At 42.4% G+C, this 9,809-nt stretch overlaps 1 non-coding gene across 1 annotated transcript; it reads left to right on the top strand.

Annotated features, from left to right (window-relative positions):
* The first annotated feature begins 4,557 nt into the window (after positions 1–4,557).
* On the top strand, positions 4,558–4,648 carry LOC111591437 (small nucleolar RNA snoR1). Its single transcript, XR_004858069.1, has one exon. It is a non-coding gene; the product is annotated as a small nucleolar RNA snoR1 (small nucleolar RNA).
* Positions 4,649–9,809: the final 5,161 nt, after the last annotated feature.

Raw genomic sequence — 9,809 nt, forward strand, 5'->3', positions numbered from 1 at the left:
AACAGGGATTTCCCCGTCGGTGAATGGCTCCCCATCCCCGTCCCCGCGGGGAGGAAAATTCCCCATCCCCGTCCCCGCGAATGCTCACGGGGGAGCTTTTTCTCCCATCCCTGTCCCCATCGGGGAATTTATCCCCTTGGGGAACCCCGCGGGGAATCTGTCCCCACTAGAAGTACAATATTTAAATATAAATTTAAATTAATTGTATCAAATTAATACAAATTTAGCAAACAAGATTGAAAATTATAAGAGACATCTACTTTAGAGTTTAGTTTGCTATTTTATAACATGTCATACATTGAGTTTTTACTATAATCTCTACTACTTATTAAGGCTCTAAGAGTAGTCTGCCCATTCCTTGTTCTGCCACCATTCCGGTTCTGCCATTCCCATCCGCATTCCGGTTCTGCCATTTCCATCCGCGATGCCCCGCTGTTCTGCCATTCCAGCCTCTCCTCGCCTCCATTCCCATCCGCGATTCGTTCTGCCATTCCAGCCTCCGCGATGCCCCGCTGTTCTGCCATTCCAGCCTCTCCTCGCCTCCATTCCCATCCGCGATGCCCCCGCTGTTCCGCCATTCCAGCCTCTCCTCGACACCGAGGCTCCCATTCCCATGGCAAAAAAATCACAGGAGTAGAGACTGGCAAGAGAACTTGACCACGATTGGTTCTTCTAAAGCAGCACAGCTTATAAGCTGGTACCGCGATTGTTGGCTGGTCAGTATGGTACTATATTTTGCAAGTGATGATGACGGCAGCCAACAACTTTTTTGGTGCGGCCCATGTCACATGCCCAGCAGGCCGCACGCCTCTGGCCCCGGCCCAGCCTGACGTTCGAGTCTCCCTCTATCGCTCTCCCTGCCCAGCGGGCCTCCCTCCACCTCTCCCTTCAAGCGCTTCCTCGCTTCAGTCTCCCGAGACGTGGCGGTGCCTTCCTCCTCGCAACCTCTGCGCCATCTTTGGTCCACACCCGCACGCTACCTCTCCACGACCTCCACTCCGCCAGATCTACTCCTTGCTCTCTAGCATGCACGCTTGGAGGTCGTGGAGCTGAATGAGAGGGCGTCGTCCGGAAGAGGAAAGTTTGGGGAAGCGCGCTTGGAGGTCGACACCATAGCTCCAGCTTCGTGCGAATGGGCTCCAAGTTGCTCCAGATCTGCGCGTCCAGGTTGTGGCGGCGATGATCGAGGACTAGATCCACGTCCAGGCTGCTGCGGCGACGGCGGAGGCCTCAATCCGGGTCTAGACCAAGGTCATGGTGGCGACGAAGGTGGAGGCCGAGGTGGAGGGCGATGCTTCCACTCTCAGTCTTGGGGTGGGGTCTTAGGGATGACAGATGAGAGTGGGGTGCAGTGGTGGCTCATCGACATCAGCCATTGGCACCCTTCCCCTGCCCAGTTCGACGATGCACCCTCCGTCCTACTACTTCACGATGGCACCACCATCTCCAGGTACCGTGCCGATGGAGGAAAGGAGAAACAAGGTATTTTGAAGGTACCGAAAAATTTAGTTGTGTCTTCTGTAATTTGAACTGGCCAATGGCCTTTGTTGTTGAATGATTATGTCTTCTATAATTTGAACTAGCCAGTGGCCTTTGTTTAGTTTGTGTTTGTACCATTATGGTGAATGATGTGGTGGATGCACCTAAATTCAGATTGAACTGCATTCATTTTTATTGTCATTTCGAGGCCCTAAATTCAGATTGTGTGCATGTGTGGACTGCTCCCATCAACTGAATGAAAAAATTTAGATACCGGGAACAAAGCAACCTATCCTGAGCTACATTTGGACAGTCGACAATCAACAAAAAATAGGTGCATACCCAATTTCTACTGAACATTCAGTTAACAGCATGGACAAATAAAATACAACCCATCTGAATTTGCACAGCCAACTTCTACTGAACATTCAGCTTTCAGGACACAAAAACCCAACTGAATACACATGAACACAACTGTCCTCATTCAGTTTTCAGGGCACAAATACAACAAAGGTTTCAATTTTCCTAATTCACTACAACATATTACAGAAGAACTAATGGGGACAAGCATCCCTAGATCTTCATGCCCTGCTACTTTCTGATACCTTTTGTTTTAGTATATTATTTGTGACTAGCAGCTTTCAGATTGCATGGGATTGTGGAGGCATCTATCTTACTACTTACAGGTGGATCTGCTGTTGGTTTGCTTGTAGGTGATTAGCTAGATTGTGTTATTTTAAGTCCCGACAATTCAGTTTCTACTATACATGCTTGCCCTTTCTTGAATCTACCCTTATAGGTATCGCTACTAGGCATGTTGTTGATCGAAAGGAACAAGCAAGCAACATAAGTGGACTACCCTTGAAAATTGTGACCTGGTAAGTCCAGTAAGTGATGCTTGCATCACAATGCATTCACTTGAGACTACATGAATGTCCCCCTCCTAATATTTTAGAGATTAGACGATGAGGAATAGCCCTCTCACTATATTCATCTACATTTGAAGATATGGTCGTGTGGGCCATCCAATTCCCTTCCCTTCTGCTTTTGCCAACTTGAAACCGTTGCAGTTAATCCTTTGTGAGGCCTCACCACAACTTACAGGACCATAGCCGAGTTCTCTCTAGCTTTCAAGAACGAAAAGTAGTGTATGACATCAACCTGTCAAAATTAGCAAGCAACGTCAGATGTATTTATTTAAAGATCCTTGCATATTGGCATTCGTACCCTAACCTTTGTTCAACATCAAACAAAAATATTATTTGCAAGTCTGTTGTCCTAATCAAGTGTTGTTGAGTAGAGAGATTCCTTGAAAAGAATCACTTTTTAAACTAGCAATAAAATTGACATGACTGGTTATATTCATATTTCAAAACTATACTAGGGTAGGTAAACTGCCAACCCAAAACCAAACATGAACCTACATAGGCAGGGAATCACTCAAGCAAAGCCCTTAAGTTAGCAGTCCTTAACAGTCCTCTTACAGTTTCTTCTCCAGTCCTGGATTGTTTCAGCAACTAAAGTCAGTGATTTCTTCTTTGTCTACAATAATGCTATGGCTTAATGCCCTAATCTTTATATTCCTCTTCTTATATCTGCACTTCCATGGACACTAGGTGACACTAAATTCACAAGATGTCTTCATTGATATATAAGAAACCCTGATGCACAAAACATGGAACTCGATAGATATTTGTGCTCTAATTTATTATTGCATTTACATTTTTTGGTTATAATATCAAAGGACCGCTATTGTGGGGGGCTCTAATGGCATTTCTTATATTGACAACATGTCTTCAGTGATATCTCAAAGTAGTGCAAAGGGAGAGTTACCAAGTTGATCAGTTTTTTTCTAGAAATTTCACTACAGCCGGTTATAGCTACTAATGAACATGCATTTAGGTTATCATCTCTAGCTAAAAATATCTACTGTACTTATCATTCACTATAGGCGAGTAGAAAATTCTAAAGGGTGTTGCATGAATATGACTAGCAAAAATTATGGTTTATTTTAATAGTTGAGAGTGATAATGATCTATTGTTACTTAGCCTATAAAACTTCCTTGTGGATTACTTAGCCTATAAATCTTTATCATTTGCTTTTGCTGCAAAGCAATCGTTATGAAGTTTTTAAAACATGCTTCCATCCACAGGTTTGATCCTCAATTTCACTATTGACTGGTTATTTGGGAAGTGCTCGGAGAAGGCCATTTGCATAAGGCTCATTTTTTCCAGGTAAACCTCAAATGCACTGATGCTACATACTACTATTTTACATTTGTTTCTTGACTTCTGAATTCTCATGCAAATGTCCTATTGTAGAGTGATGCAATGTGTGTATTGCATATTATGGCTTAAGTTATTAACTGCACTGAAATACAGAAAAAAAAGAACTGAAATTGTTCGCCTTGTCCAAACGAAAGTACAGTGAACACCAAATGGACCATGCTTGAGTCCTGAGCGGCAATAATAGAGTTATGTGAACAAATGGAGCATGTTTGAGTCCAGAGCAAGTAAGTAATTAATGTCTTCAATATTTATGTGGTGCGTAAACTGAACATAGGAACAACACTTTTTTAGGTAAATTACTAGCTTTGTTTTTTATATACATTTGAATTATTCCTATCAAAGATTCCTATTAAGGTCAGGGTTCTGAAACAAATTCAAACGATGTGTAGTTTCAGTTCAGAATTTCCATATTGAATATAGCTGAATAATAATATTATATTGCCGATCACCTTACTTTAGGAACCTGCTCACAACAGATTATTGTAGCACAATACTATTCATATTAAAGATGCTTACAGAAATGTTACTATAAATCCAATGTAGTTGCATTACCGGACATTCTCTTTTCATTCCAGTCCAATTTTTTATTGTGATTATGATCCCCTGCCCCCTAATGTGCAGCTTGAATTGGTATAATCAACTTTGTAAGAATACTCGTCTAAATCCAGATATCAAAATGGAATGTTCATTGTATTTTTTGTCCTAAGTCAATCCACCATCTATTTGGCAAAGTTTATAAATGTGACGAGCACTGCTTTCTATTACGAATTTGGCAAAGTTTATACAGACAAATGTGATGAGCACTGCTTTCTTCTGACACCTCTTGTATGAGCAGGGACTTCGTTCCCTCCGTTGAGCAAATTCAACAACTCTCTGAGCTCCTCCCTCGCATTTTTTTCTGAGCTAACCTGGCCATTTGCTCCGTCATTTAGCATTTTATTACGAGTTTGTGAGATCGTAGGTCTTTACTTTTTCTTAGATGATGTCGACTGTGCTGTGACGATCTACTCCTTATTTCTGACACCTTGTGTGAGCCTTGAGCAGATTAGCTAACCTGGCCATTGGCTAGATAGAGATTTTAGATGATCTGAATCTAACTGTTTTCACTATATTAAGTTCTGAATCTAACTGTTTTCACTACATTACTATTGTTTACCTTCGCATTTGGTTTCAAAAATACTGGCGATATCTGTTGCGTTTACATATCACACAAGTTTTTGTTGATTATTGGTATACTAAGATATTTGCCACCTTCACACAAGTTTTTCTTGATTACTGTTATACTCAGATCAGCACTTAAAATAATCTGAGACTTAAATCACATTGCAGTGAGTTATATTCAGATCAGCACTAAATTTTGTTCATGCGATGTACTCATAGCAGTAGCGCTAAATCTTTTAAGTGACTCATTCCATGACTTAAATACATTTTTACTGATTACCTCCCATTTCTTGCTAGCTGTTTACGTGCATCTGTTCGATCCGTGGCTTCTCGGCGCTCTCCCAGGTATACTCAGATCAGTGGTATATTCAGGACAAGTTTTTCTTGATTAGTGTTATTTTTCTTGACTCGGCGGCTCGCCCAGGCACCAGCCCGAGGATGACGAGCCACGCGGACGACAGCACGATGCCACGACGCGTCCAACAGCCGGAGCCGAAGGCCGAGAGGATGAAGACGTTCGACATCACCGTCCCTTCATCACGGGGTTCGCCATCACCGGCTTCATCATCACCAAGATGACGACCAACTTCACCGAGGAGAACTTCAAGAACTCCAAGTTCATCCAGGAGCACAAGAGACGCTGACCAACCGGTGAGCCCCTCGATCCGTCCGCTTCTAGATCTCAGTTCTCCTTGCTGATGCTTCTAGATCTTGGCCCTTTTTGTTTAATTTAGAGAAAAGTTATGGTTGGGAGAGAGCCTTTTGTTTTTAGGCAACTCGAATGTAAACTATTTTTTGTTGAATGTGCATGGTCATGGTGGCTGGTTCATTAACCATTATGAAGTGCTTGTAGATGAGAGTTTCTGGCTGCAATAAATTTATGCTGAAGAGTGATGTGATCTGCAATTCTGCATGCATGTTTTTGAACAATCAGAATAGGTCATTTTCAGAAATGATTTATCACTAAGCTCATCAATGCCATTTATTTATCTTACCATATACCTCATAAATTGATAACCTGATTTTATACACAAGAGTTGATTGTATTAAGCTTGCTATTTGACTGTATTAAGCTTGCTATTTGATTCCTCAAAAAAAGCTTGCTATTTGATTAAAACTGTGCCTTTTCTGATGAAATGGTGGAACTCAGTGTTGAAGACTTTTTTAAACCATTCTAGAATTTACTAATTTCTATTTACAGATCTGTTGTATTTCATGTATATAAATCTCTGGCAGATCAAAGGAATCACTATAACCTCAGTTGTTGAGGTTTGGCATCTTCTCTCTCTGTGTAGAAAGGATATAAGTTTGAGGTTTAGGCTTTCCTAACAGGATGCTCTGCTGGTGGGCTAGCCACTTACATGCACGATGATTCTTTTGTGCGCTGCTACCAAAGGATTCTAGGGTTAAGTTTCTCGCGGATGGCGGGTTTTTCCTTGATGTGTATGTCTCTCTATGGCATCCTATGACTGATATTGATACATTTCGCCATTTATTTATTTATCACCTATGTTCTGTGGTTTATCCTTTGGCATGCATGTCAATGTTAAGTTGTTACTCTACTCCTATTGATAATCTGAAGTAAGGTTCAACAAACAGTCCATGTCAAAAAATGTCAGGATTACTAATCAGTCTATTTAGACATTTAGAGAAGCCCATGTACCATCATTTGACAGTAGCAGAAGTCATTATAAGACCATAAAATGGGACCATAGTTTGAACTCTGAATTACTTGTACCTCACAACATTCAATGTCAACAGAAACCATTTCAATAGTTAGATGCATATTTGAACGTCATAAACCTTACCTTAAAGGCATCACCAACTATATATCTTACTTGGTCCTTTATCATTTTCAAATGCCAATAAGTGAACACCAAATTTTAGGTTTGTTAAATGCCTGTTACCAGTCAGGAATGAGCTATTATCTTCAGATGATAAATAAAAAAACTGGGAACTGGGAATTGTATCACTATGTTGTGTACTTAGTTCCTATCTAATTCTAATTCCTTGGTTTATTCTTTATTAACAAATTTCTAGGAGGAGGACAATGCACTCTTTCTACAGTCATGTTGTGCGCCTTCAGGTTTGTTTCCCTCTGTGACATGCTACCATGCTGCCACTACCACCATTTCCTCTATTCCCAGTGTTCATATTTTTCTCTGAATCCTTTGTTTCAGGGTCTAAGGGAAAGGTTTTCACATTGCAACTCAAACATGGACGCGAGCCAGGTTAGTACTTAATCTTCAATATATAATAATTAGTCATAGTAGTATCATCACTCATTGCCATTACTGAAACATATGAATGTATGATATTCTAAAAATGCACTTACATGTTTCCTGCTGTTTCTTTCCACATGAATTTGTGAAACACATTGCCCCCCCTAACTTTGCAAGTATCTTGCTACGGTGCTACCTACTGAATTTGTTTGTCTCCTAAACTGTTCAAATTTAGTATGTGACAATAAGCCTGAGTGGGCCTAAGCTCCGGAAGTTTCATATGATGTGCAGGAATCCACTGGTGTATCAGATGGTGATTTTGTTTCTTATGTAAATGAATGGTGCATAGATGGGGCTACGCTTATCGGGAGCTGCTACAGGACAACTCCAAACACTATCAGAGCCATACACAGGACTCTAAACCAAGGCTCCAACGAGCAGCAGTTACCTCTAGCATAGAGTAGTGCTCCACTCCTGATGCTCTCCTCCCAACAATACCTTGCTGTATCCCCGAGATTCCTTAACCAGCGAACCAATACTGCTGCACGTTCTCTTGCAATTAAGATGTTCTATACCTATGTTTCTAAATACAGAGACTTATCAATATCGTTAAAAAGGATTAGATTAGTGTACGGTTGTCGATATATTTGTCTGTCATTAAAAGTTCTATATTAACTCCTTAGAAATAATTTATGTGATATTAATAATGTTTGCCACACATATTTTACATATCATAGTGATGTTTGTCGTTTCGTATCTATGTTTTATATAAATTTTAGTACCGTGGCAACGCACGGGCACAGACCTAGTTCTAATAAATAAATTGACTAACTTGAATAAAAAAGTTTCGTGGGGTGGGTACACGGGGAACGAGGACGGGGGATGGTTCCCGTCCCCGTCCCCGCAAACCCGACGAGGATTAAATTTCCCCCATTTAGATCCCCGTGGGAACAAAATTAGTCCCATACCTGTCCCCTAATAGGGGAATTCCCCGCGGGGATCGGGTCCCCATTGCCATCTCTACTCTCAACCAACCCGCCGACTATGGCACAGTCAAGCCGTGGACCACTGACTCTTCTCTTCCCCCGAGCCAACCTACCTGGCGCTATAAGGTAGTGTTTGGTTGAAGAGCCAAGTAGAACGGAGTCGTTCTGTCCCAGTTTTGTTGTTGTTTGGTTACAAAGTAACTGTTGGGGGCCTTCGTCCTCCGAAGGTCCTCAAAAACATGATTTGACAATGTTTTCCGAGTGGATTATGTGAACAGGTATTTTCGGATCCAGAATTATGAATATGGAGCACGGCCAGGACGAAGCCTGAACCAGACGAAGGTCGAGTGTAGCCGAAGCTGTGCGCAGGGAAGCTTCGGCGCGATGGCAGAAGGGGGAACCGACTTAAAGATGAAAAGACTTCGGGGGCCTCGACAGATTTCCATAAGCCGTTAACAAATGTAATGGGCATGGATGTAATTTTACGTGGGCTGCGTCCCGCGTCTATAAATAGATGAACAGTACTCCCGTACTGTTCACGCTGACTTGGCATTTGCTTTTGGCATCACGCTCGTACTTTTCACCTTCTCTCAGGACCGAAGGTACATTTGTAATTTGGAATCATTTCTGTTTTTCCATGTTAATAAAATAGAAATGATTCTATGGTGATGCTTATATCATATTTCATGCTTTATGTGAGTCCTTCGTCATTACTTGTTATGTTTACGAAGGTATGTCTCTCATGACCTTCGTCCGAGACTCATTATTTCCCGAAGGAACATAATGCTTCGAAGGACGAAGGATTTTAACACTTAACACTTTTTATGTTGCCTTGTTCTTAACTCTTAGCACTTGAGAACAAGTCCCCAACATTGGCGCCCACCTCCGGTGAACTCACTTCCACTTCGAGTCTTCGTGAACACCTTCGGAAGCTATAGACCTTCGCTATGGCGCCGAAGAAAGCTTCAGCGGCTGGGGCTGCAGCACTACAACCGCTGGACCACAACCAGGAGACCGTCTCTCTTCGGGAGGCCAGAAGCCAGAAGAGAAAAGCTGTTAGCCCGACGCTTGAGGAAGAAGAGCTAGACCAAGAAATCAGAGAGATGGAGATGCTACATCAACAAGTGCAGAGGAAGAAGGAGAAGGTGGCCCGCCTAGCTGAGTTGCAAAGGCAAATTGACGAAGCTTCTGAGGAAGTTCGCCATCTCACTCACGATGAGCAGAACAGAAGGCCTCATCAGAAAGACCTCCATCAGGAGGGCTTCGTCAACGAAGACGACTGGTATGATAATTTCCATCAGGGAAATTTTGTTTTTGATGATGCTTCTCCTCTGTCTGCTGAGCTGCAGGCTACACCTTGGCCTCCATCCTATAAGCCACCCCAGCTCCCTATGTTTGACGGCCACTCCGACCCGAAGCAATTCTTGATGAGCTACGAAGCAACAGTGTCTTCGTACGGGGGCAACGCTGCAACCATGGCGAAGTCTTTCGTCATGGCCGTCAGGAATGTTGCTCAGACCTGGTATTCCTCCCTTCGGCCAGGAACAATCACTTCATGGCAGAAGCTGAAGGATATGTTACTGACCAACTTTCAAGGATTTCAAACGAAGCCAGTTACAGCTCAAGCCCTCTTCCAGTGTATTCAGGATCACGAAGAATACCTTCAGGCGTA

Source organism: Zea mays, chromosome 4, assembly GCF_902167145.1.
Source record: "Zea mays cultivar B73 chromosome 4, Zm-B73-REFERENCE-NAM-5.0, whole genome shotgun sequence".
NCBI classification, from domain to species: domain Eukaryota; kingdom Viridiplantae; phylum Streptophyta; class Magnoliopsida; order Poales; family Poaceae; genus Zea; species Zea mays.